At 44.5% G+C, this 25,133-nt stretch overlaps 1 pseudogene; it reads left to right on the top strand.

Moving 5' to 3' along the window:
• Window positions 1-25,133, top strand: part of LOC101121796 (cytochrome P450 2B4-like) — a 60,865-nt pseudogene that overhangs the window by 12,660 nt on the left and 23,072 nt on the right.

Genomic DNA, 25,133 nt, shown 5'->3' with positions numbered 1-25,133 from the left:
GAGAAATGGCATCGGCGAATGATTTAGAGAGAGACATTGAGAAAGCAAAGATCATTGCATCCAGTCCCATCACTTCATGGGAAATAGATTGGAAACAGTGGAAACAGTGTCAGACTTTATTTTTTTGGGCTCCAAAACCACTGCAGATGGTGACTGCAGCCATGAAACTAAAAGACGCTTACTCTGTGGAAGAAAAGTTATGACCAACCTAGATAGCATATTGAAAAGCAGAGACATTACTTTGCCAACTAAGGTCTGTCTAGTCAAGGCTATGGTTTTTCCAGTAGTCATGCATGGATGTGAGAGTTGGACTGTGAAGAAGGCTGAGCGCCGAAGAATTGATGCTTTTGAACTGTGGTGTTGGAGAAGACTCTTGAGAGTCCCTTGGACTGCAAGGAGATCCAACCAGTCCATTCTGAAGGAGATCAACCCTGGGATTTCTTTGGAAGAAATGATGCTGAAGCTGAAACTCCAGTACTTTGGCCACCTCATGCGAAGTGTTGACTCATTGGAAAAGACTCTGATGCTGGGAGGGATTGGGGGCAGGAGAAGAAGGGGACGACAGAGGATGAGGTGGCTGGATGGCATCACTGACTTGATGGACATGAATCCGAGTGAACTCCAGGAGTTGGTGATGAACAGAGAGGCCTGGTGTGCTGCGATTCATGGGGTCGCAAAGAGTTGGACACAACTGAGCGACGGAACTGAACTGAACTGAATTGAAAGAAAGAATGTTGAAGATAAGAAAATAGAGGAGAGAAAGAGGCTGATATTCCTTTGTTTACACAGAAAGCCAGTAAAGCCCTGAGACAAGGAGCTTGCTCTGTTCACAGAGGCCACAGGTGCCCTCCTGGTCTCCTGAGGGAGTGAAGACGCAGAACACCTTCCCGTTCAGGTCTTAGAAACCCAGGCAGATAAGTGAACACAGAGAGCCTCTATGCTCCAAGAGATCAGCCTGAAAAAGAGAGTAACAGAGAGAACGCAAGAAAGAAAAAAGAAAGACACGGGGTGACCAAGCTTCGGTGAGCAAGGCCCGTTACTTTATTTTCCTTTGATCATTATGTAGTGGCCTTCTTTGTCTTTTTTCACACCCTTTGTTTTAAAGTCTATTTTATCGGATATGAGTATTGCCACTCCTGCTTTCTTTTGGTCTCTATTTGCGTGGTATATCTTTTCCAGCCCTTCACTTTCAGTCTGTATGTGTCCCTTGTTTTGAGGTGGGTCTCTTGTATGCAGCATATAGAGGGGTCTTGTTTTTGTATCCATTCAGCCAGTCTTTGCCTTTTGGTTGGGGCGTTCAACCCATTTACGTTTAAGGTAATTATTGATAAGTATGATCCTGTTACCATTTACTTTATTGTTTTGGGTTCGGGTTTATACACCCTTTTGTGTTTCCTGTCTAGAGAATATCCTTTAGCATTTGTTGGAGAGCTGGTTTGGTGGTGCTGAATTCTCTCAGCTTTTGCTTGTCTGTAAAGCTTTTGATTTCTTCTTCATATTTGAATGAGATCCTTGCTGGGTACAGTAATCTGGGCTGTAGGTTATTGTCTTTCATCACTTTGAGTATGTCTTGCCATTCCCTCCTGGCCTGAAGAGTTTCTATTGAAAGATCAGCTGTTATCCTTATGGGAATCCCCTTGTGTGTTATTTGTTGTGTTTCCCTTGCTGCTTTTAATATTTGTTCTCTGTGTTTGATCTTTGTTAATTTGATTAATATGTGTCTTGGGGTGTTTCGCCTTGGGTTTATCCTATTTGGAACTCTCTGTGTTTCTTGGACTTGGGTGATTATTTCCTTCCCCATTTTAGGGAAGTTTTCAACTATTATCTCCTCAAGGATTTTCTCATGATCTTTCTTTCTGTCTTCTTCTTCTGGGACTCCTATAATTCGAATGTTGGAGCGTTTCATGTTGTCCTGGAGGTCTCTGAGATTGTCCTCATTTCTTTTAATTCGTTTTTCTTGTTTCCTCTCTGATTCATTTATTTCTACCATTCTATCTTCTATTTCACTAATCCTATCTTCTGCCTCCGTTATTCTACTATTTGTTGCCTCCAGAGTGTTTCTGATCTCATTTATTGCGTTATTCATTATATTTTGACTCTTTTTTATTTCTTCTAGGTCCTTGTTAAACCTTTCTTGCATCTTTTCAATCCTTGTCTCTAGGCTATTTATCTGTGATTCCATTTTGATTTCAAGATTTTGGATCATTTTCACTATCAATATTCAGAATTCTTTCTCAGGTAGATTCCCTACCTCTTCCTCTTTTGTTTGGTTTGGTGGGCAACACTCCTGTTCCTTTACCTGCTGAGTATTCCTCTGTCTCTTCATCTTGGTTATATTGCTGCGTTTGGGGTGGCCTTTTTATGTTCTGGGAATTTGTGGAGTTCTCTTTATTATGGAGCTTCCTCACTGTGGGTGGGGTTGTATCAGTGGCTTGTCTAGGTTTCCTGGTTAGGGAGGCTTGTGTTGGAGTTCTGGTGGGTGGAGCTGGGTTTCTTCTCTCTGGAGTGCAGTGGAGTGACCAGTAATGGGTTATGAGACATCAAAGGTTTTGGAATAATTTTGAGCTGCCTGTATATTGAAGCTCAGGGGAGTGTTCCTGTGTTGCTGGAGAATTTGAGTGGTATGTCTTGTTTCAGAACTTGTTGGCCCTTGGGTGGAGCTTGGTTTCGGTGTAGGTATGAAGGCATTTGATGAGCTCCTATTGCTTAATGTTCCCTGAATTCAAGAGTTCTCTAATGTTTTCAGGCTTTGGATTTAAGCCTCCTGCTTCTGGTTTCCAGTTTTATTTTTATAGTAGCCTCTAGACTTCTCCATCTATACAGCACCAATGATAAAACATCTAGGTTAAAGATGAAAAGTTTCTCCACATTGAGGGACACTCAGAGAGGTTCACTGAGTTACAAGGAGAAGAGAAGATGGAGGGGGTAGTTAGAGGTAACTGGAATGAGATGCGGTGAGATCAAAAGAGGAGAGAGCAAGCTAGCCAGTAGTCACTTCCTTATGTGCACTCTATAGTCTGGACCGCTCAGAGGTATTTACGGAGTTATATGGGGAAGAGGAGAGGGAGGAAGTAGACAGAGGTGACCAGGAGGATAAGAGAGAGGAATGAGAAGGGAGAGACAAATCCTGCCAGTAACCAGTTCCTTAGGTATTCTCCACCATCTGGAACACACAGAGATTCACAGAGTTGGATAGAGAAGAGATGGGGGAGAAAAGAGACAGAGGCCACCTGGTGGAGAAAAAGGAGAGTCCAAAGGAGGAGATAGTGGTCAAGCCAGTAATCTTGCTCTCAGGTAAACTTGGGTAGTGAAGTTTGGGTTTTTAAATGTACAAAATTGACAACAAAAACCTAAGAGCAAAGATTAAAAATCTAGAGTAGAGGTTGGATTTTCAAAAATACAATATTAAAGAAAAGAAGCAGAAGGAAAAAGGAAGAAAGAAAAAAACAAGAATTATTAAAAACAAACAAACAAAAAACAAAAAACAAACAAAAAAACAAACAAACAAAAAACCACCAACAACCATCCAAAGACTATATATGGTGTTTGCCTTAAAAAACAAAAAAAAAGTCTTTTTTTTAAATAGTAATAGTAGGTTATAGAAATAAAAGTTAGATGAGAAATAGAAGACTTAACAATTAAAAAAAAGTTAGAAAAAAAACAAAAATACAAAAAAAAACAAAAACAAAACAAAAAGGAATGATTTTAAAAATAGTAAAATATTTCTGGCCCTTCTCTGATGTTATGGGCCGTGTGGGATTACTTCCAAGGTGGTTCCCTCTGTTTAACTTCTTCTTTATGCTGGTTTTTTAGGCTCGCTAGTTCAGTCGCGCTGTGGGGAGGGGGGATGCTGCAAACCAATAGCACTGTCGTGTGCACACAGTGTCTCAGCCCCGCTTGACCTGTCCCTTCTCGAGGCGCACAAACCGCTCCGGCTCTACGATGCTCAGCCGGGAACCGTCTGGGGCCGGCCCTAGGCTGCGTGCACTTCCCCGGTCCAAGCCGCTCAGGTTCGGCGCTCAGGCAGCCCTCAGAGGCACAGATTTGGCTGGGACTGCGCTTTGTGCCCTTCCCAGGTCCGAGTAGCTCAGGAGTTTGGCGAGCGCGATCGCCGCGGCTTGTCACCTTTTCTGCCGCTGCTGCTCAGCTCTCTGGGTGGACCGCTGGTGCACCCCGTGAGGCAGATGGTGACTGTCCAGCACCCCCAGAAGTCTTAGCAAAGGAGCCTGCTTGCAGTTAGGTAAGTAAAGTCTCTCTGGGTCTGCAATTGCCCCTTTCCAGACCTTACGGCTCTGGCTGCCTGTCCCCGGCGGGGGATGGTCTGCAGCCGGCTTTTTCCGTTCCGTCCTTTGTTCTGTGCTCGGTCCTGGCAGTGTCTTATGTTCAAGCTTTTCGCGTGGTAGCTGTCCCACAGTCTGGCTTGCTAGCCCCAGTTAGATCGTTCTGGTTGCGCGTGGGGCGTTCCTGCCCGATTCTTACAAAGCACTGCAGCCCGCGCCTCCCGCGCGTCCCTGCCCTGCCCCCACTTCCCAATGGCGGATGCAGGCGTCTGTGCTGCTTTTCCGCTGGGGGAGTTACTGTTGGGCTTGTAATCTCTTGGTTTTAATTATTTATTTATTTTTCCCCTCCTGTTATGTTGCCCTCTGTGTTTCTAAGGCTCACCACAGACTCGGCAGGGAGAGTGTTTCCTGGTGTTTGGAAACCTCTCTTCTTAAAATTCCCTTCCCGGGACGGGCTTCCCTTCCCGGGACGGAGCTCCCTCCCCACCTCCTTTGTCTCCTTTTTCATCTTTTATATTTTTTCCTACCTGTTTTTGAAGACAATGGTCTGCTTTTCTGGTTGCCTGATGTCCTCTGCCAGCCTACAGAAGTTGTTTTGTGGAGTTTGCTCAGTGTTGAAATGTTCTTTTGAGGAATTTGTGAGGGAGAGAGTGGTCTTCCTGTCCTATTCCTCCGCCATCTCCGTTACTTTATTTTCAAAAGGGACTTTTATACCTTCACTTGTACATAGAGGGAAATGAAAGATGCAAGGTCATGCAGAGTCAGCCCAAACACTCCAGCAGTTTTGCCCTTATTGAAGCCAGTATTTTTTCTGCATACCTTTCCCACAAATGATGTTGTGTGGATTATCTTCTGGCCTTGGAGGCCTGTGGACATTTTATGACCCTCTTTTGATACAGGCTGCTCAACCAGAAAACTGATTTTCCCTCAAAGTGTTTTTTCTTTATATTTCTAATCTATGTCAGCCTCAGAAAATGCTAAACAGAGTTACATTTCTCATGGAGCAAAGGTGCAGTGAGTTACAAGAACCAATTAGCTCAAAGATCTGATGTGGTTCATTTCAAGGCTACACTTGTTTTTCTTACATTCCAACTGTGTTAACTAATGCACTCCCAGGTGCACAGTGGATAAGAGATATGGGAACTTAGCAACAAGCATTGGCCCAATAATGAAATCTTACCCCAGCACTACTCTAATAACTTTAAACTCTTTGAGAGGCTCTATGTTTTAGGCTTCCCATGCCTCTCACAGCTGGGAGGCTGTGAACAATCATATGTGTAGCTGCAAGAGTCTGGATAAACCTGCCAAGCAAGCTAGAATGCTAACAGAGGGGATTTGATTTGAAATATTCCTCTCATGTCCAGGAGACTTTTTAGCTAGAGCCCTAAGTTGATTTTCTCCAGAGAAAGGTGGTCAGGGATAGCCCCCTGTTAATGTCAGGAGAGTTGGTGAAAGCCACAAAATAGTAAGACAGACAGATTCTGGTTTTGGGGTAGATGCTCAAGCTGGTCTAGGGAGCCCCTCAAGTCCTGAAGCCTTGCTTATCAGGTCTCTTCTGCATGACTTTGTCATGGCTGGGATGGCCCGTGCTGGCTTCTGGCACTAGGGAGACTGCCCCCTGTGTTCCAGGTCAGCTTCGTGCCCTGTAGGGAAGGGGGAAGGCAAGAAGAGGCTCAGATCCCCTCTGAGTCCTTGCATGCAGCCCCTCTCTCTGTCCAGAATTAATGTGTGCAGGCTCCTGACTCCTCCCTGTTCCCTCTCTCCTGTGGAAAGTCCCTTCTGTGGTCTCCCCATCATCCAGCCTGCTGTAGTCACCACTCATCCCCAGATGGCTTGTATTGTTGACTGAAGATATTTCAGGATCAAGAAATACCTGCAATATATTAGTGTTACCACCCTGCTAGCACAGTCTGGATAACTGAAGCCACAGAGGAGGACAAGATTTAGACCCAAGCTTACCCAGAGCAGCAGCAGCAGCAGCACGAGGTTCACTGCCTCCCCTCCTTGTCTCATTTACTCTGCTCACCCCTCCCCTCCTCCTATCTCCTTGAACTGAAATGGCTGGTTCAGCTCTCAGTGCTGTTTTCCTGTGTGACTTCTAAATATCTCCCTCCCCTCTCTGATTTTATCCTTTAAAACCGGTGAGACCAAAATAAAGTTCTGTTCTCTTTGGCCAATAGCTGTCTGTGCTTCCTTTGCTCTCTCGCTCTCTTTTGGGTAAATTCACATATCTTGACATTAACTATAACAATTTTAAGGTGTACACTTCAACGGTATTTAGTACAATCATGTTGTGTAACCATCAATTCTATCTATTCCAAAACATTTTCATAAAAAACCCCATGCCATTAAGATGTCAATTCCCATTCTCTCCTCCAATTGACCCCTGACAACCACAACTATGTTTTTGGCTTTTATTTTTCAGATGAATTGATCAATTCTGGAAATTTCATATAAATGGTATCATACATGAAGTGATTTTTTCGGCTTTTTCATTTAGCTTAATGTTTTCAAGGTTCATTCACATTTTAGCAGGTATCAGTACTTCATTTCCTTCATGGCTGAATAGTATTGTGTTATATGGAAATACCACTTTTATGTATTCCTTCATCAGTGGATTGATGTTTGTTTCCACATTTTGGTTATTGTGAATAGAGTTGCTAGGAACATTCATGTACACGCTGCCCCATTTTTGTTTCACTCTTTATTGGGGTAATAGAAGGGAGGTGTTCTTCTATTTTTTTTTTTTTCCAGCAAGGCTTTACTGGGACTCCTCCTGCATATGGGGAACTGGGAACAAGTAACAGGTTCCCTTGCTGAACTGCTGACTAAGGGGGTGAGCTTGTTCCTTATATGGGGTAAGGGTAGGGGTGTGTCCAGGGGTTAGGTTGTAGGGTTGGTTTAGGTGGTTTTCCAACCCCTCTGGTGAGAGTCGGATCATAAAGAAGGCTGAGGGCTGAAGAATTGATTCTATTGAATTCTGGCACTAGAGAAGACTCTTGAGAGTCCCTTGGACAGCAGGGAAATCAAACCAGTCAATCCTAAGGGAGTGAAGTGAAAGTCACTCAGTTGTGTCCAACTTTTTGTGACCCCATGGGTCGCATTCCATGGGTATACATTCCATGGAATTCTCCAGCCCAGAAGACTGGAGTGGGTAGCCTTTCCCTTCTCCAGGGGATCTTCCCAACCCAGGGATCGAACCCAGGTCTCCTGCATTGCAGGGGATTCGTTACTGGCTGAGCCACAAGGGAAACCCAAGAATACTGGAATGGGTAGCCTATCCCTTTTCTAGTGGATCTCCCCGACCCAGGAATCAAACTGGGGTCTCCTGCATTGCAGGTGGATTATTTACCAACTGAGCTATCATGGAAGCCCAATCCTAAGGGAAATCAACCCTGAATATTCATTGGAAGGACTGATGTTGAAGCTCCAATACTTTGGCCACTTGATGTGAAGAGCCAACTCATTGGAAAAGACCCTGATGCTGGGAAAGACTGAGGGCAAGAGGAGAAGGGGGTGTAAGAGGATGAGATGGTTAGATAGTATCATCAACTCCATGGACATGAGTTTGAGCAAACTCTCAGATAGTGAAAGACAGGGAAACCTGGTGTGGTGCAGTTCATGGGGTTGCAAAGAGTCAGACATGACTTGGTGACTGAACAACAAATAGTTTGCATTTTGTTGCTGGAGGAGAGGTGTGCCCAGGTGCAAGCCCTGAGGTGAAGCATCCCAGATCCCAGGTCGTCCTCATCTCCCCTGACACACTCTAAACTGTTGTTCTTAATGGGTCAGGGATTGACTGTCTCCTCTTCTGAAATTTCTTCCTTCTGGAGAGACCCTAGCCTTCCCTAGCTGTGTAGAATCCCTTACTGAGTATTCTAGGACCTGTAGGGACCTGGACCACTCTGCTGGAATGGGTTGATTTCCTTGAGTCATCATGAGGTTTAGTTCCAACTATTGGAGCCTAGAAGACACAAACTTAACCAAACCTTTAAACAAACAGGGGCTGAAAAGGAGAAGAACAACAATACCCTTGAAGGGTCTAGAAAGGAAAGGAACCACATTAACATTGGAAGGGCTTCCTTAACTGTTGACCAGATGGGGAGGCAATGTCACCCCTTTCAAGAAGCCACTCTGCTTTGGTATATATTTTTGTTAATCTCGAGATTCAAGTTTAATATGTTTCTCTATTTTTATAATGGAAGTTCTGGACCTATTGGTCCCAGATGTCCTTACTGGACCAAAAATTCTTAGTCATAGGTTGACCACAGTAGGGTAGATAACAGAGCGTGAGACATACGTAGTATGAATCTGTATGACTGGGGAAAAAAAGGGTTTAAGAAAACGAAAACCTCCTGCCAGCAAGTTTGTTAAACCTCATAGGATACTAGAGAACAAAATAGAGAATCAGTTTTTAATTTTCTATCCTATATTAAATAATAGGATTGGTGGTTGTTTGTCTGCTGAAGCCTAGCAGCTTGTTGTCAAATTTTCTCCATGTTTGTTTCCACTGATATCTGGGTCGGGAAGATCCTCTGGAAAAGGATATGGCAACCATTCCAGTATGCTTGCCTGGGAAATCCCATGGATAGAGGAGCCTGGAAGGCTGCAGTCCATGGGGTCTCAAAGAGTTGGACTCGTCTCAGCAACTACACACACACACACACACACACCTTTAATGGTCATCAGGTCTGTGGCTGTTTTCTGTGCCTCCCGATCTGCCCTGTTTTTTGTTCCCCTGGGTAATTTGTGAATTTTCCTTTTGGTGCCCACAGCAGGGAATAACTACTAGAAGTTTTGGCTCTTGATCCCTTTCTATGAGCTGTAAAATCACAGGTCCATATTTTACAGGGGAATTTTTTGCATATAAAAGTCCTCTTTCTTTTCAGATAGTAATGGACATGAGTTTGGGTGAACTCCGGGAGTTGGTGATGGACAGGGAGTCCTGGCGTGCTGCGATTCATGGGGTCACAAAGAGTCGGACACGACTGAGCAACTGAACTGAACTGAACTGATGTCTTTAAAAAAAAAATTCTCCTGAGGACTTCCCTGGTGGTCCAGTGGTTAAGACTCTGTGCTTCCACTGCAGGGTGCCGGTTCAATCCATGGTCAAGGAACTAACATCCCATACAAAATTTTCTCCCAGATTATAAAGCAACATGCTCCTCTTTTAAGGCAAAATAATAGGGACTTCCTTGGTGGTCCATTGGTTTAGAATCCACCTGCCAATGCAGGAGACATGCATTCAATCCCTGTTCTGGGAAGATTCTTATGCCTTGGGGCAACGAAGGCGGTGTGCCACAAGCGACCACTGAAGCCAAGTTCCTGGAACCCGTGCTGCACAACAAGAGAAGCCACCACAATGAGAAGCCTGAGCACCGCAACCAGAGTAGCCCCAACTTCCCGCAACTAGAGAAAAGTTGGTGCACAGCATGGAAGACCCAGCACCACCAAAAATAAATAAAGAAATAATAAAAATAAAACAGAGTAATAAAGCTTCTCTTTCTCAACTAACCTGGAAATACCTCTGTGGTACATTAAGCCAAAAGGTAAACTTGCGAAAAGTCTGACTGGCTGTTGTTCTCAACTGGGAGTGTGGGCCAGAGTCACATGAATGAATGTCACAAATACAAATTCCCGTGACCTCCTAGCGGACAGTCAGATCTGGAAAAGCTGGAAGGACGTTCAGGTGAGTATTTGCACAAGGCCAACACAGGGTTTCATTTTTCTCCTCTCACAGGGAATCAAAAGTCTGGAAGGAGATCTGCCAAACAGTTAACCATGGTTATCTCTAGGACAGGTGAAGGAGGAGTTTTACCTCAGACTTTATACAATTTTGCTTTTTGTGTGTGTGTGTGCAATTGTTGACAAGTTAGGTATTATATTTCTCTGTAAGCCAAATACAGAGATATGCTCTTAAATACATAAATCATCTTAAGTAGTCAGCAAATTTATCCTGTGTAACCATTATGTTATCAACATCTGACTCAGCAAAGAAGATGCTAGAGGTGGAAAGAGACAGAGAGAGGGGCAGGGCAGAGGGTGGATGAGAAGGAGACACAGGGAGATGAGGAGAGGTGGAAAGGAGAGGAAGAGAGGCAGGGCAGAGACCAACAAAAAGACATGAGGAGAGGCGGAAAGATGCAGAAAGAGAAAAATGTGAGAATAAGAGATCAAAGGAGACACAGAAGCAGTGAGTGAGGAACTCAGAGACACCGAGACACAGAGGGAAACACAGACATAGAGAGACGGAGACAGAGACAGAGATGGAGAGGGAGACAGAGGGAGACAGAGCTCTCTTGTGAAGGTTCTGGGGGCCAGGAGGGCTGCCCTCCCTGTGACCTGCTAGCTCAGCCCCGGGAGGACCTCATGGCCCCTTCTCTTTCGCAGTGGTTCAAGCTCTACTCTGGCTTCTTGAAGTTCCTTCCTGGCGCTCACAGGCAAGTCTACAAAAACCTGCAGGAAGTCAACGCCTTCATCGACCACAGTGTGGAGAAGATCCGTGAAACCCTGGACCCCAGTGTGCCCCCCTACTTCCACCCTGCTCCTCCCAGACTTCATCGACTCCTACCTGCTCTGCTTGGATACAGTGGGATTCAGGAGAGGCAATGGGGGGCGAGAGGGGAGGAGAAAAAGACGCGGGTGAGAAGGGAGGAGAAAGGAGTAGAAGAATCGGGTGAGGGGAGATTCTGAAGGGGAAAAACATTAGCAGCTGGTGAAGAGTTACAGAGGCAGAAAGAAGCTGAGAGAGGAAGGGGGACAAATACACCGAAGAGATGGAGAGACGGATTGAAACCAAGCAAGGCTGAGGCGGGAGAGAGATGGTTGAGCACAGAGGAAAGGAAAAAGGGCCAGACGACGTGAGACCCAGAAAGAGGTGGAGGAACCCAGAGACATGTATGTGCAGCAGGGCCCCAGTCTCTCCTGATGTGAACCTTGCGCTCCTGGACCCAGGAGAAGTCCAACCCCAACAGCAAGTGCCAAGAGCGCAACCTCATCATCACTGCTCTGTCGCTCTTCTTCCCTGGCCCTGAGACCACCAGCACCACACTCCGCTATGGATTCCTGTTCATAGTCATATACCTCCACATTGCAGGTGGGCGGACGGGGGACAGCCACTTGGGGGAGGGGCGTTCTGACCCCTCTGGGGGCTGCAGAAATGGGTCTAGTGGTCTTCTGTGAACCAGAAAGGCAGTGTTCCCCTCTTATACCAGGAGCACTGTAGGGTTTCCTTCCCTCTTTGGCCGTACCCTATAGCAAGAGAATCATATTTTCCCCACCAGGGATTGAACCCATGCCCCCTGCGTTGGAAGCTCAAAGGCTTAACTACTGGACCACCAGGGAAGTCCTGGAGCACTGTAGGTTCTGAATGACTCCAAAACTAAGCCAGCCTAATTGGTGGATGAATGAATGAAGAATCTGCCAATGTGGGGAGTTCCTTGGTGGTCCAGTGGTTAGGACTCAGTGCTTTCATTGTCTTGGCCCCAGGTTCAATCCCTGGCAGAGGAACTAAGATCCTGGAAGCAGAACAGCAAGGCAAAAAAAAGAGAGAGAAGCTGTCAATGTCTTTTTCTCCATCACTTAAGGATGGACCCATCCATTTATCCATCTGTCTATTCTTTCATTCATCAGTTAAACTAATTCAACATCAGATTCTTTCATCTATGATTCATCTAAGGACATGAACTTCCATTCTTTATTTGGGTAAATTGATTCCTCTGTTGACCTTTTAAAATAATTATTCACTGAATGAATTGTCATCGATACATTGGTCCCTTTATTCATTTATTCATCCACATAGTTTTCTAAAACTAGGTAACATACCTTAATCCTTCTGTCATCCAGTTTTTCAATTCATCCTTCGTCCAATCTTTCTTTTGATTTATGTACTTAGCAATTGACTCCTTTATTCACCCTTTGTTTATATATCTATTATTCAATCCATCTAACCACCCACTTATTCCTCTTATTTATTCCTTTAAAACAATTCATTCACTTTATTCTTCCATAAATTTAACCATCCACCATTCATGTGGTTTACTGGTTAATCATGTTCATTTATTTATTTGTCTATGGATCATTAATTAATAAATGACTAATTAATTGATCTTTGATAAGGAAATTATCCATTCATTAACATTCTTCTATTCATCAGTCTTTCCATTTACAAATTGACCCACTGCTTGACTGATTGATGTATTCATTTATTTTTCCAATTGTTTGTGGGTTAATTCACTGATCTGTTTTATTATTATATTCCTGAGGACCTAGCACATTGGCACATCTATAATACGTGCATGATAAATCTTAGTTCTTCTTAGAGGAGGAGTTTCAACAGGTTCATACCTTGAGTTCTCAGTCTGAAATTCTGAGCAAAACTGGGCTGCACATGTGTGTGCACGCTTGCCTGTGCATGTTGGGAGTGTATCCATAGCATTCATTAGATACCAACGGGTGAGAAATCTTACAGTTTTCCCACTTCGCCTCCTGCCACAAGCTCGTTACTCAGAGGGGTGTCAATGATCTAACAATCTCCTATAGGTTTTTCTGGTTTCATTGGCCTGGAAATGAATGGGCCAATGTTCTGTGTTCCAACATTGAAAGCAGTGTTCCTGGAGAAATGTCTCTATAAACAAGGTTCATTGGTCCCACGCTTCTGTGCAGAGAGAATCCACAAGGAGATTGATCAGGTGATGGGCTCATATCGCCCTCCAGCCCTGGATGACAGAGCCCAAATGCCACACACGGATGCAGTCATCTATGAGATTCAGAGATTTGCGGACCTCATCCCCATTTGCGTGTCCCACATGGTGACTAAAGACGCTCTTTTCCGAGGGTACATCCTCCCGAGGGTACAGCACCTTACTGGGCTCCCATATCTCCTTTGTGTGAGCCTCCTACAACAACTCTTTTGGTGGATCACTCATTCTTGTTTCATTATGTCTGGGGGTGGGTTGGAGAGGAAATGGAAGTATCTTTAATCTTGTGACACTCCCCTCAGGGCACAGCAGTCTATTCCATCCTGAGCTCTGCTCTCCATGATCCGGGTTAATTTGAAAAACCAGATGCCTTTAACCCTGACCACTTTCTGTTTGCTTGTGTTTGTTTCTTAAATTTTTGGGCCACTCTGTGGGGCATAAGGGATCTTGGTTCCCTGACTAGGGATTGAACTGCCCCCCCCCCCTGCATTGGAAGTATAGAGTCTTAACCGCCAACATGGTCCCCCTGACCACATTCAGGATGCCAATAAAAGTAGGCTGGACCTTCATTCCAGGGTACAGGTGCCATGGTCTCCTTGAGACAAACAGAGGTCTTAGTTCATGGGGCAGTTAGCTTACACCAGTTGCTTTACCTGTATTCACCCATCTCACCTTCACTACAAGCCTAGAGGGGGCTAGAGAAGTGAGATCACATCCAAAGGCACATCTTGGGAAGATAGACCTTGGGCAATTATTTTTAACCTCTTGATTGGTGGGTTGCCATTTTCTCCTCCAGGGTATCTTCCAGACACAAGGATCGAACCTGCGTCTCTTCTGCATTGGGCAGGCACATTCTTTATCACTGAGCCACCTGGGAAGCTCCACACACATTGGTATCAAATATCTGTTGAGCACTATGCTGATCCCAAATATTTTATTGGGGTTTAAGGGTAGTGCAGCAGATAAGTCACACAGAAACACAGTTTTTGCCCCAGGAAATTTACAGTCCAGTAGGGAAGATGAGCATAAGTCATGGTCACAAAATAACATAATTAAATGACTGCTTGCAATATGCTTAAAACTGCTTGGCTAAAGTACGTGCTCAGAGGGCAACTCTTTTTTTTTTAACTTTTCATTTTTTTAATAATAATTTTCTTTCTTTCTTTCTTTCTTTGGCCACGCTGGGTCTTCTGTTGATGGCCAGGCTTTTCTCCAGTTGCAGCGAGCAGGGGATAGCTGCAGTACTTGAGTTTCTCATCGTGGTGGCTTCTCTTGTTGCAGACCATGGGCTCTAAAGTGCATGGGCTTCAGTAGTTGCAGCACAGTGGGCTCAGTAGCTGTGGCTCCTGGGCCCTGGAGCACCAGCTCAGCAGTTGTGGTGCATGGGCACTGTTGCTCCGAGGCACGCGGGATTGTCCCACATCAAGGATCGAACCCATGTCTCCTGTGCTGGCAGGCAGATTCTTTACCAGTGAGCCACTAGGAAAGCCCAAGGGCAACTCTTTTTCAGATAATTAATCGTAATTATGAAAAGTGCTCTAAAGCTGGCTTTGGGAACATAAAATAGGAAATACTTACTCCCCCTGGTGGGTCGGTGAAGAAAAGCTTACCTGAAGCAGGGGCTTCTAAGCTATGACATCATGGGGGAGTATCAGCCAGCCACCGGAAGGCGTGTTCCTTCAGAAGGAGAAGCAAGGGCAGAGCCTGTAGGTGGACACGGCATGGCTCATCTTAGAAAGCAGAACTCTGGAAGACCCGGTTACAGAAGTTGTGTCCGACTCTGCGACCCCATGGACTCTAGGCTACCAGTCTTCTCCGGCCGTCCATGAAATTTTCCAGGCAAGAATACTGGAGTGGGTTGTCATTTCCTTCTCCAGAAGATAGCAGTGAAGAGCTCAGCTGGCGGGGCCTTGACACGGGGAGGAGTCTGGATGTGTCCTGCCTGCCAGGGAGGGGTTGGAGGGGGGGGCGATTTGGGGGGGGAGTCGGGAGGATCTTGACCTGCTCTGGCTTCTCTCTCTCCCCATTCTCCACTCTTTGACCCCATCCAGAGAAAATTCCAATGCCCAGAGTCCTTCTTCTTGGGGAGAAAGGTAGACCCCAGCATCATGTCCCTAATCTGGAATTGCACAGGTGACTTCAGTGACCTGGGACTCCTAGCTTCTTGCAATGCAATGGCCTCTTCCCTCATTTCATCTTCATGAGAGTCAGGCAACACGTGGGGTGGGGGAGCTGAGGGCCAATTTCTCCATCCATGAGTCCTTTCTGAAGTTTAGAGAATGACAGATGTGGCAACTAAACAGACACAGACAGATAAGGACAAAGAGGTGAGGAACACAGAGAAAGACAGGAGAGATGATGGCAGAAAGAGAGTGAATGTGAGATAATAGAAGAAGGTGGAGGGTGAAGTGAAGCAAAGTGAAAGTCACTCAGTCGTGTCTGACTCTTTGTGACCAGTCCATGGAATTCTCCAGGCCAGAATACTGGAGTGGGTAGCCTTTCCCTTCTCCAGGGGATTTTTCCAACCGAGGGATCGAACCCAGGTCTCCTGCATTGCAGGCAGATTCTTAACCAGCTGAGCCACAGAGGAAGCCCAAGATGGAAGGTGGAGGAGGGATAAAAGGTAGGGAAACAGAGTAAGACAGAGAGAGGAAAAGAGAAAGTGATATAAGGAGCAATGAAGAAACACTGACCGAGAGAAGAGGGAACTACACAGGAATACTGAAAAATGAGAGAGCACTGCAGAGAGGATCAGACCTGCACAGACAGACAAAGGGAGTTAAACAAGATTCGCAAGGACAAGGAAGAGGAACAAGGAAGAGAAAAAGAGAAGACAGACAGAGGAACAGTGCCTGGCAGGAAGTATAGCCATATAAAAATACTGCGGAGATCGCCATGGGCAGAGAGAAAGAGCCAAAGGGTGTCCAGTTGCAAAGCCCCAGGGATAGGGAGGACCGACTGGGAGGAAGCAGAAGTCAGGCTGTTTTGGGAGAGCCTGGTTGCAGAACCAGTTGCTGGAGATGAATCAGCTGGGAGCTCCATTCCGAATATTCATAAGCTTTTGTATCCTAACCTGTAAATGTGCCTAGAAGATGTGGGTTAAGTGTAACTTGAAAAATTTTAACAAGCACTAACTTCTTTACCTTCACAATAGCCCTGCAAGATAGGTGCTGTTCTTCGCACGTTAGGCATGACAGGCATCAAAAATGTCAAGTCCGAAATACACACCTGCCTATATGTGGAGGCTTCCCAGGTGGCACAGTGGTAAAGAATCAGCCTGCAAATGCAGGAGATACGAGGGATGCAGGTTTATCCCTGGGTTGGGAAGATCCCCTGGAGTAGAAAATGCAACCTGCCATTTTCTTTTTTTCTAAAATTAATTTATTTTATGGAGGCTAATTACTTTACAATATTGTAGTGGTTTTTGCCATACATTGACATGAATCAGCCATGGGTGTATCTATGTTCCCCTTCCTGAACCCCCCTCCCACCTCCCTCCCCATCCTATCCCTTAGGGTCATCCCAGTGCACCAGCCCTGAGCACCCTGTCTCATGCATTGAACCTGGACTGGAGATCTGTTTCACATATGATAATATACATGTTTCAATGTTATTCTCTCAAATCATCTCACCCTCGCCTTCTCCCACAGAGTCCAAAAGTCTGTTTTTTACATCTGCGTCTCTTCTGTTGTCTCACATATAAGGTCATCGTTACCATCTTTCTAAATTCCATATATGCACATTAATACGCTGTATTGGTGTTTTTCTTTCTGATTTACCTCACTCTGTATAATAGGCTCCAGTTTCATCTACCTCATTAGAACTGATTCAAATGCACTGTTTTTTTTTAACATTTTTTTTAGTTTTTTATTTTTTTTAATTTTAAAATCTTTAATTCTTACATGCATTCCCAAACATGAACCCCCCTCTCACCTCCCTCCCCATAACATCTCTGTGGGTCATCCCCATGCACCAGCCCCCAAGCATGCTGTATCCTGCGTCAGACATAGACTGGTGATTCAATTCTTACATGATAGTATACATGTTGGAATGCCATTCTCCCAAATCATCCCACCCTAAATGCACTCTTTTTAATAGCTGAGTAATATTCCATTGTATATATGTGCCACAGCTTTCTTATCCATTCATCTGCTGATGGACATCTAGGTTGCTTCCATGTCCTGGCTATTATAAACAGTGCTGCAATGAACACTGGGGTACACATCTTTTTAAATTCTGATTTCCTTGGTGTGTATGCCCAGCAGTGGCATTGCTGGGTCATATGGCAGTTCTATTTCCAGTTTTTTAAGGAACCTCCACGCTGTTCTCCATAGTTGCTGTGCTAGTTTCCATTCCCACCAACAGTGTGAGAGGGTTCCCTTTTCTCCACACCCTCTCCAGAATTTATTGTTTGTAGAGTTTTGGATAGCAGCCATTCTGACCGGTGTGAGATAGTACCTCATTGCGATTTTAATTTGCATTTCTCTGATAATGGGTAATGTTGAGCATCTTTTCATGTGCTTGTTAGCCATCTATATGTCTTCTTTGGAGAAATATCTGTTTAGTTCTTTGGCCCATTTTTTGATCGGGTTGTTTATTTTTGTGGAATTGAGCTGCACGAGCTGCTTGTATATTTTGAGATTAATTCTTTGTCAGTTGCTTCGTTTGCTATTATTTTCTCCCATTCTGAAGGCTGTCTTTTCACCTTGCTTATAGTTTCCTTCGTAGTGCAAAAGCTTTTAAGTTTAATTAGGTCCCATTTGTTTATTTTTGCTTTTATTTCCATTACTCTGGGAGGTGGGTCATAGAGGACCCTGCTGTGATTTATGTCAGAGAGTGTTTTGCCTATGTTTTCCTCTAGGACTTTTATAGTTTCTGGTCTTATGTTTAGATCTTTAATCCATTATGAGTTTATTTGCTGGGGTCCTTTTAATGGACCGGGACCTGGTGGTCCAGAGGCGACGATAAGAGAGTGAAAGAGAGAAAGAGGCTGAGACTCCCTGGTTTATGCAGAAAACCAATAAAGTCCTTGACACAGGACTTGCGTCTCTCACGAAGGCACCGGGCACCCTCTCAAGGGTGGGATGGTGAAGGCACAGGGCGCCTTTTAGAGAGAGTCTTAGAAGCCCGGGCAGGAGAGTGAGGCAAGACAGGTCTCTGCGTTCTAAGGAATCAGCCAAAGAGAGTCAGAGAGAGAGAGAAAGAAAGAAAGAAAGAAAGACATGGGGACCCAAGCTCTGATGGAGCAAAGGTGCTTTAATGATTTCTCTGTGAGTATATAAAGGTTGTGGTACAAGAAGTTTCTTTCGTCAATGATAAAGATCAGAAAATCAAACGTACAGTAACCGTTACCAAGGGAACAAGGGATGATGATGGTCACAAGGTCAGGAGACAATTCGTATCTCAAGAAAAGGGATCAAAACTAAGCAGTTTTGTCATAAAGAGAATGTTTACTAAAGGAGATTCAAGCCTGTCTCACACAATGACCCCCGTTCCTGGGAGCAGCATGCTGTTCCACTTAAAAAGAAACAAAGAACTTGTGAGAAACAGCACGAGGAATCCTCCTGTTAAACATTCCCAGACATTTATTTTTGTATATGGTGTTAGAAAGTGTTCTAGTTTCATTCTTTTACAAGTGGTTGACCAGTTTTCCCAGCACCACTTGTTAAATAGATTGTCTTTTCTCCATTGTATATTCTTGCCTCGTTTGTCAAAGATAAGGTGTCCATAGGTGGGTGGATTTATCTCTGGGCTTTCTATTTTGTCCCATTGATCTATATTTGTGTCTTTGTGCCAGTACCATACTGTCTTGATGACTGTAGCTTTATAGTATAGTCTGAAGTCAGGCAGCAACCTGCCACTTTCTAATGATATTCATGCCTGGAAATGAAATGGTATTCATGCCTGGAAAATCCCATGGAGAGAGGAGCTTAGTGGGCTACAGTCCATGGAGTTGTGAAGAGTTGGACATGACAGAGAATAAGCACACACACCTATGTGCAGGCAGATGTGTGTGCATGCACAGGCACACACACACACACACACACACACACACACACACACACAAGCAGCAATATCTTGTTATATTCTGTGGGGCCGCAGAACTCTTTGGAAATTGAACAGAAGCTACAAACTCTGTCCTGGAAAAATGAGCAAGGTACATCACCCAATGACTTGCAACTGCTTTCAAAGGATTTGGGAGTCCTCTACCAGTCTACTGTAACTGGAAGTTAAAGGCTAATCCCATACAAATCTATGGCAATGGACAGAGATGTCTGGGCTTTGGGGTGTGACAGGGCAAAGAACATGCATGCATCCTGTGCCCACATTGTGAACTTCTGTTCTGTGCTAGTGAAGGCATTGCTTGCACAGACTTATTCCTCTTCTTCACCATCACCCTCCAGAACTTCTCCGTGGCCAGTCCCATGACCTCTGAGGACATTGACCAAACTCCCCAAGAGAGTGGAGTGGGCAGAATGTCCCCAGTCTACAAGATCCAGTTCCTGCACCATCAAAGGAAGGAAGGTGATCAAGGATACCAGGGTCATGTGTGTTCCCACTTCTGCAGAGAGTGGCTGCTGGACTCTCTCCCTGTCTTCCTGCCTCTGAGGAGCCTGTGCTGTGATTCAACATCCCTCCTCTCCATGGATGACACCTCCATGGTGAAATCCCATCTACATCTCCCCTCCTTCTGTCTTTCTGCAACTTGGCTCAGGATCTCTCTGCACTTCTGTCTCCAAGGCTACAGCTCACCCTGAGTGACTTCTCCCCTCTTGAGAATAGCCACAGCCTCCCTTTCTCAGCTCCTTGGGCTCCATGATCTGTGCATCCATGAGTTCACTTGAGTCCTTTCAGTAGCCGCATGCAGTGGATAAAGTGATCATGCCCATCATACAGATGAGTAAACAGAGGCCATGCAATGGCCAGCTTGGTCCAAGGTCACCTGGCTAGTGATTGGAGAAGTGAGATTCACACTCTGGGTCCCTGGCTCTTGAACTCAAACTCTTTACACAACTCCTTTCTGTCCCCAAGATAGAGTTTAAAATGAAGATGAAGTTCACATCTGGTAACAAACCAGTTTAAAGTGTATAATGAGGCGGCATTTAGTTCATTCACAATCCTGGCCATCACCAGCCCTATCTAGTTCCAAACATTTTCATCACCCAGAAGAAGACCCAGTACCCATTAGTAGTCAATTCCCATTTGCCCTTGCGCTCAGCCCTTGACAGCACCAAATGCTTACTATCTCCATGGATTTGCTATTTTGCACATTTCATATAAGTAGATCATGTGGTCTTTCATGTCTGGCTTCTTTCACTTAGTGTGGTGTTTTTGTGGTACATTGACACTGTAGACCATAGGGGTACACAGAGTGGACCCCCCACTTATTCATCTTCCTGCCTCTCCCACCTCCTTCCATCCACGAAGGCCCCATCAGCCCATGCCCCCTGAGCTGTGTAGCTCTATATAGAGATCTTGAGTCCCTGTCAGTTCAGTTCAGTCGCTCAGTCGTGTCTGACTCTTTGTGGCCTCATGGACTGCAGCATGCCAAGCTTCCCTGTCCATCATCAACTCCCGGAGCTTACTCAAACTCATATCCATTGAGTCAGTGATGCCATCCAACCATCTCATCCTGTATTGTCCCCTTCTCCTCCTGCCTTCAGTCTTTCTTATCATCAGGGTCTTTTCCAGTGAGTTAGTTCTTTGCATCAGGTGGCCAGAGTATTGGAGCTTTAGCTTCAGCATCAGTCCTTCCAATGAATATTCAGGACTGATTTCCTTTAGGATTGACTGGTTTGACCTCCTTGCCTATATTTCCCTCCTAATGCCCTGCCACCCAAATAATCTGAAGCCTGACATCTCTGGGGTAGGTGATGATCCCTGCCAGCTTAGCTGTGAACCATTTATTGTCAGGTCACTAAAGAGCCTTGAAAAAGTGAGAATTCTCTTTCACACCTCCACGCCTGTTCCTTGAGGGAAAGCCTGTTGTCTTGGTCATCACTCTACTCTCAGGACCTAGAGAAGTGTGTAACAGATGACAAGCATCTAAAATATTTACTGAGTGGGCTTCCATGGTGATCCAGTGGCTAAGATTCTATGCTTCCACTCTAGGGGACTGGGTTACCCCCCTGGCTGGGGAAAATCCCACATGCCATGATGTGTGGCAAAATAACATAAGGTAAAATAAAATAAAATTTTCCATGGGGAAAAAATGAATGAGTCAAGAAACCCATTGGGGCTTCCCTGGTCCCTCAGTGGTAAAAGAATCTGCCTCCCAATGCAGGAGACGTGGGTTCGATCCCTGGTCCAAGGAGATCCCACAATCTTCTTGGTGGAGTGATAAGCCTGTGCATTGCCGCTATTGAGACTCTGTTCTAGAGCCCAGGAGCTTCGACTACTGAACCCACGTATCGCTGCTACTGAAGCCTGCATGCCTCGAACCCAAGCTCCCCAACAAGAGAGGACACTGCAGTGAGACCCCTGCACTGCCACCTCCGCTCCTCAACCCTTGCCCCTGCTCGCTGCAACTAGAGGAAAGAAGTGCAGCAACGGATCCAGCACAGCCAAAAATAAATAAATAAATAAAATCATATATGCAAAAAAATACAACCCTCCCAACCCAGACCACACGGAGTTAGGTCTCCCATCAGATCCCACCTCCTCCTCCACACCTCACTCTTCACAGATGCCCATCCTCAGCGGGCACAGGACACCCCACTTCTGCTGGCCAGCTAACCTCCGTCCCTCATGATGCAATGCCACAAACCCATAAAACTGTCTGAGAACTGTCCTTGTGATGCCACCACCCTGTACCCAGCCTCCACACGTTCCTGGAGCTGACACCCCCTCCCACCACCTTGGGGGATGTGCTCCCCGTTCAAGGGCATCACCCACCAAGACACCTCCAGCCCGTCAGGGGCCCCTGGGTAGCTGGCTTAGGATCCGCTGAGATGATAAACTTCATGGCCTCTGCAGCCCCTGCAAACTTTGGGCTCCCTCTTGTCTCTGGAGAGTTAGCAGGAGCTCTGCCAAGGTAGGATCCTGGTACACCTTCCCCACTCATAGGGCAAAATAACAAACAGTGAAGCAGACTGCCTTTAAGAGAGACAGCAGGATCGAAGGTAGGCACGGACCGTGGCTCTCTCCACCATCCTGCTCCTCATTCTCTTCATTGGCCTCCTGCTCCTCTGGGGCCCCGCTGCCTCCCGGGTCCACCTTCCCCACCTCCCCCGGGACCCTGGCCTCTGCCCTTCCTGGGAAATGTCTTGCAAATGGACCACAAGGGCTTCCTCAAGTCATTGCAGGCAGTGAGATGGAAAGGGCAGGTGGGGGGCGGGAGGAAAATGAGGTGGGTGGATGGGAAACAGCTCAGAGGCAGCAAGGGAGCTGAGGGCCAAGTTCGGGTGTGACTTCCCAGACCCCCTTGGGGACTGTCTTCTTCCAGCCGTGGTCTGGCCCTAGATACACAATAGAGAAGCTACCAGGATTCTTATGAGAAGGAGTGAAGGCAAGGTTGGGTGGAGAGAGAAATTAAAAAAGAAATTTTCTTTTAATTATTTATTTTTGTTTGGAGGATAACTGGTTTACAATATTGTATTGATTTTATTTTAAAAATTTATTGAAGTAGAGTTGATTTATAGTGTTCCATTAGTCAGGTGTACAGAAAAGTGATCCAGTTTTATATATATATATATATACACACACACACATATATTTATTCTTTTTCGATTCTTTATCCGTATAGGTTATTACAGAATACTGAGTCGAGTTCCCTGTATTACACAAGGAGGTCTTTGTTGATGATCTACTTTGTATATAATAGTGTATATGGATGTATTTTTTAGTGTGTGTATATTAATCCCAAGCTTCTAATTTATCCCACCCCACCACCCATGTTTCCTCTTCAGTAACCATACATTTGTTTTCTACATCTGTGACTCTGTTACTGTTTGTAAATAAGTTCATTTGTATGATTTGTTAAAAAAAAAACTAGATTCTATATGAGTGCTATTATACATTTGTCTTTCTTTGTCTAACTTCACTTACTATGATAATCTCTAGGTTCAACCATGTTGTTGCAAATGGCATTATTTCTTTTTTGTTAATGGCTGGGTAATATTCCACTGTATATAAGTAATATATTTTCTTTACCAATCCTCCATCAATACACATTTAGGTTACTTCCCTGTCTTGGCTATTGCAAATATTGCTGCAATCACATTGGGGCTCATGTATCTTGTTCTTTTTTTTTTTTTTAAAGACTTTTAATATAGTCCCCAGTACAGTTTAATAATACATGCCAAATAAGTGTTGAAAAGTAGTCATAATAAAGATAGATGACAGTAATTATCAATACTTTGAATGGTCTGGTGGAAGAACTCGTCCTTAATGCCACTGCTGCTGCTGCTGCTAAGTCACCAGTCGTGTCCGACTCTGTACGACCCCATAGACAGCAGCCCACCAGGCTCCCCCGTCCCTGGGATTCTCCAGGCAAGAACACTGGAGTGGGTTGCCTCTTGTGCAGTATTTTGTAATTAATTTTTATTGAAGTATAATTGATTTATAATGTTGTGTTAGTTTCTGCTGTACAGCAAAATGAATCACTTACGCATACACATATATCCACTCTTTTTAAGATTTTTTTCCAAATAGATTAGGTTATTATGGAGTATTGAGTAAAGTTTCCTGTACTCTATAGTAGTTTCTTATTAGTTATCTATTTTTTATACTAGTGTGTATATGTTATATTTTATTGAGTATAGTTGACTTACAATGTTTCAGGTGCACAGCAAAGTGATTCAATTATACAGATACACATATACTGCTTTTGAAATTATTTTTCATCATTGGTTATTACAAAATATTGACTATAGTTCCCTATGCTATACAGTAAACTTTTGTTGCTTCTTGCAATCTATTTTTTTTTTTTTTGGACCACACTATACATACAGTTTTTAATCTTTGTTTTTCATTTAACATTATATTGTAAATGTTTTCTCTGACATAAAATATTCTTTAAAAAATAATTTCTAGTGGCAAAACAGCTCATACAATTTTTACTTGAATTTTCAGTTAAACAGCTATTTAACCTATGTAGCTAAGGATCTCTTTATCAGATCTAGAGTCAGAACAGGTCTGAGTAAGCTTTCATTTCTGGCTTTTCCATATTAACTGCAAGAAGACTGCAGGGCACCGCCAGGGGTCAGTGCAGAGCTGCCTAGCATGTCTTGATGCAAACAAACTGGTTTACAGAATTCACAGTAACAAATCCTATCTACTAGATCAGAGGACTGTTCACATGAGTAACCAAGTTCCCTTCTCGAGCAGGCTTCCTTAGTACAAGACTACTCATGTCAGAAATGATCACATTTCTCCAAATTCATCTATATTCAACATTCACAAAACAGAGCTATTTTATAAACCAAGGTCTATGAACGCAAGACAGAGTTTTTCACCTGCTTGGTATGAGATCATCTGTGCATAAAATACTTGGGCTGACTATTTTATACGTTTGTTTTGAAAGTCAAATAAATAAAATATGAAAGTATCTTGTAAATTAGGACGTGGCATTTAAACTTTATGTTACCCTGTTTTAATGATATGCTATTCAGATATTTAGATGAGTTATCTCCTATAAAAACTAAAAATCCCAGGTAGTACCACCATTATGAAATGAGGTATAAGAGCACATGCCTTGGCACCACAATGGATTATTTAATTGATTTTCTTCCCCCAGGCTTCACTCTCCAGCTGTTGAAGTCATCATGGAATTAGTAATCTGTTTTTCCTAGAAAGTGAAGCTATCACTTAGAGCCAATTTGGTTTTAGTTCTTTCCCATCCTAATTTACCTAAGGCTCCTTCAGGAAAATTACACTGAGCTCAGAACTGCCTTAACCAACTTATAAGAAGGTGAATAACAGGGACCAAAAAGCTACTCCAGGCCCCACATACTTGACGGGCTCCAGCACAGGTGGTTGGCACTCCTGGTGTGTCTAAACCTAGAAGTGACTCTTTGGAGCAAAAGGCACCATGACTCCTATTTCCCATCTGGCCAGGCTCCTGACTCAGCTCTTCACCCTTCTTTCTGTTCTCATTTCCTTTCCAGTTCCCAGTGCCCCATCATCCAACTGGCATCAGGGATCAAGAGGGGCC

The sequence above is a fragment of the Ovis aries genome, chromosome 14 (genome assembly GCF_016772045.2).
Source record: "Ovis aries strain OAR_USU_Benz2616 breed Rambouillet chromosome 14, ARS-UI_Ramb_v3.0, whole genome shotgun sequence".
NCBI classification, from domain to species: domain Eukaryota; kingdom Metazoa; phylum Chordata; class Mammalia; order Artiodactyla; family Bovidae; genus Ovis; species Ovis aries.
This window is presented reverse-complemented; position numbering and strand designations above follow the sequence as displayed.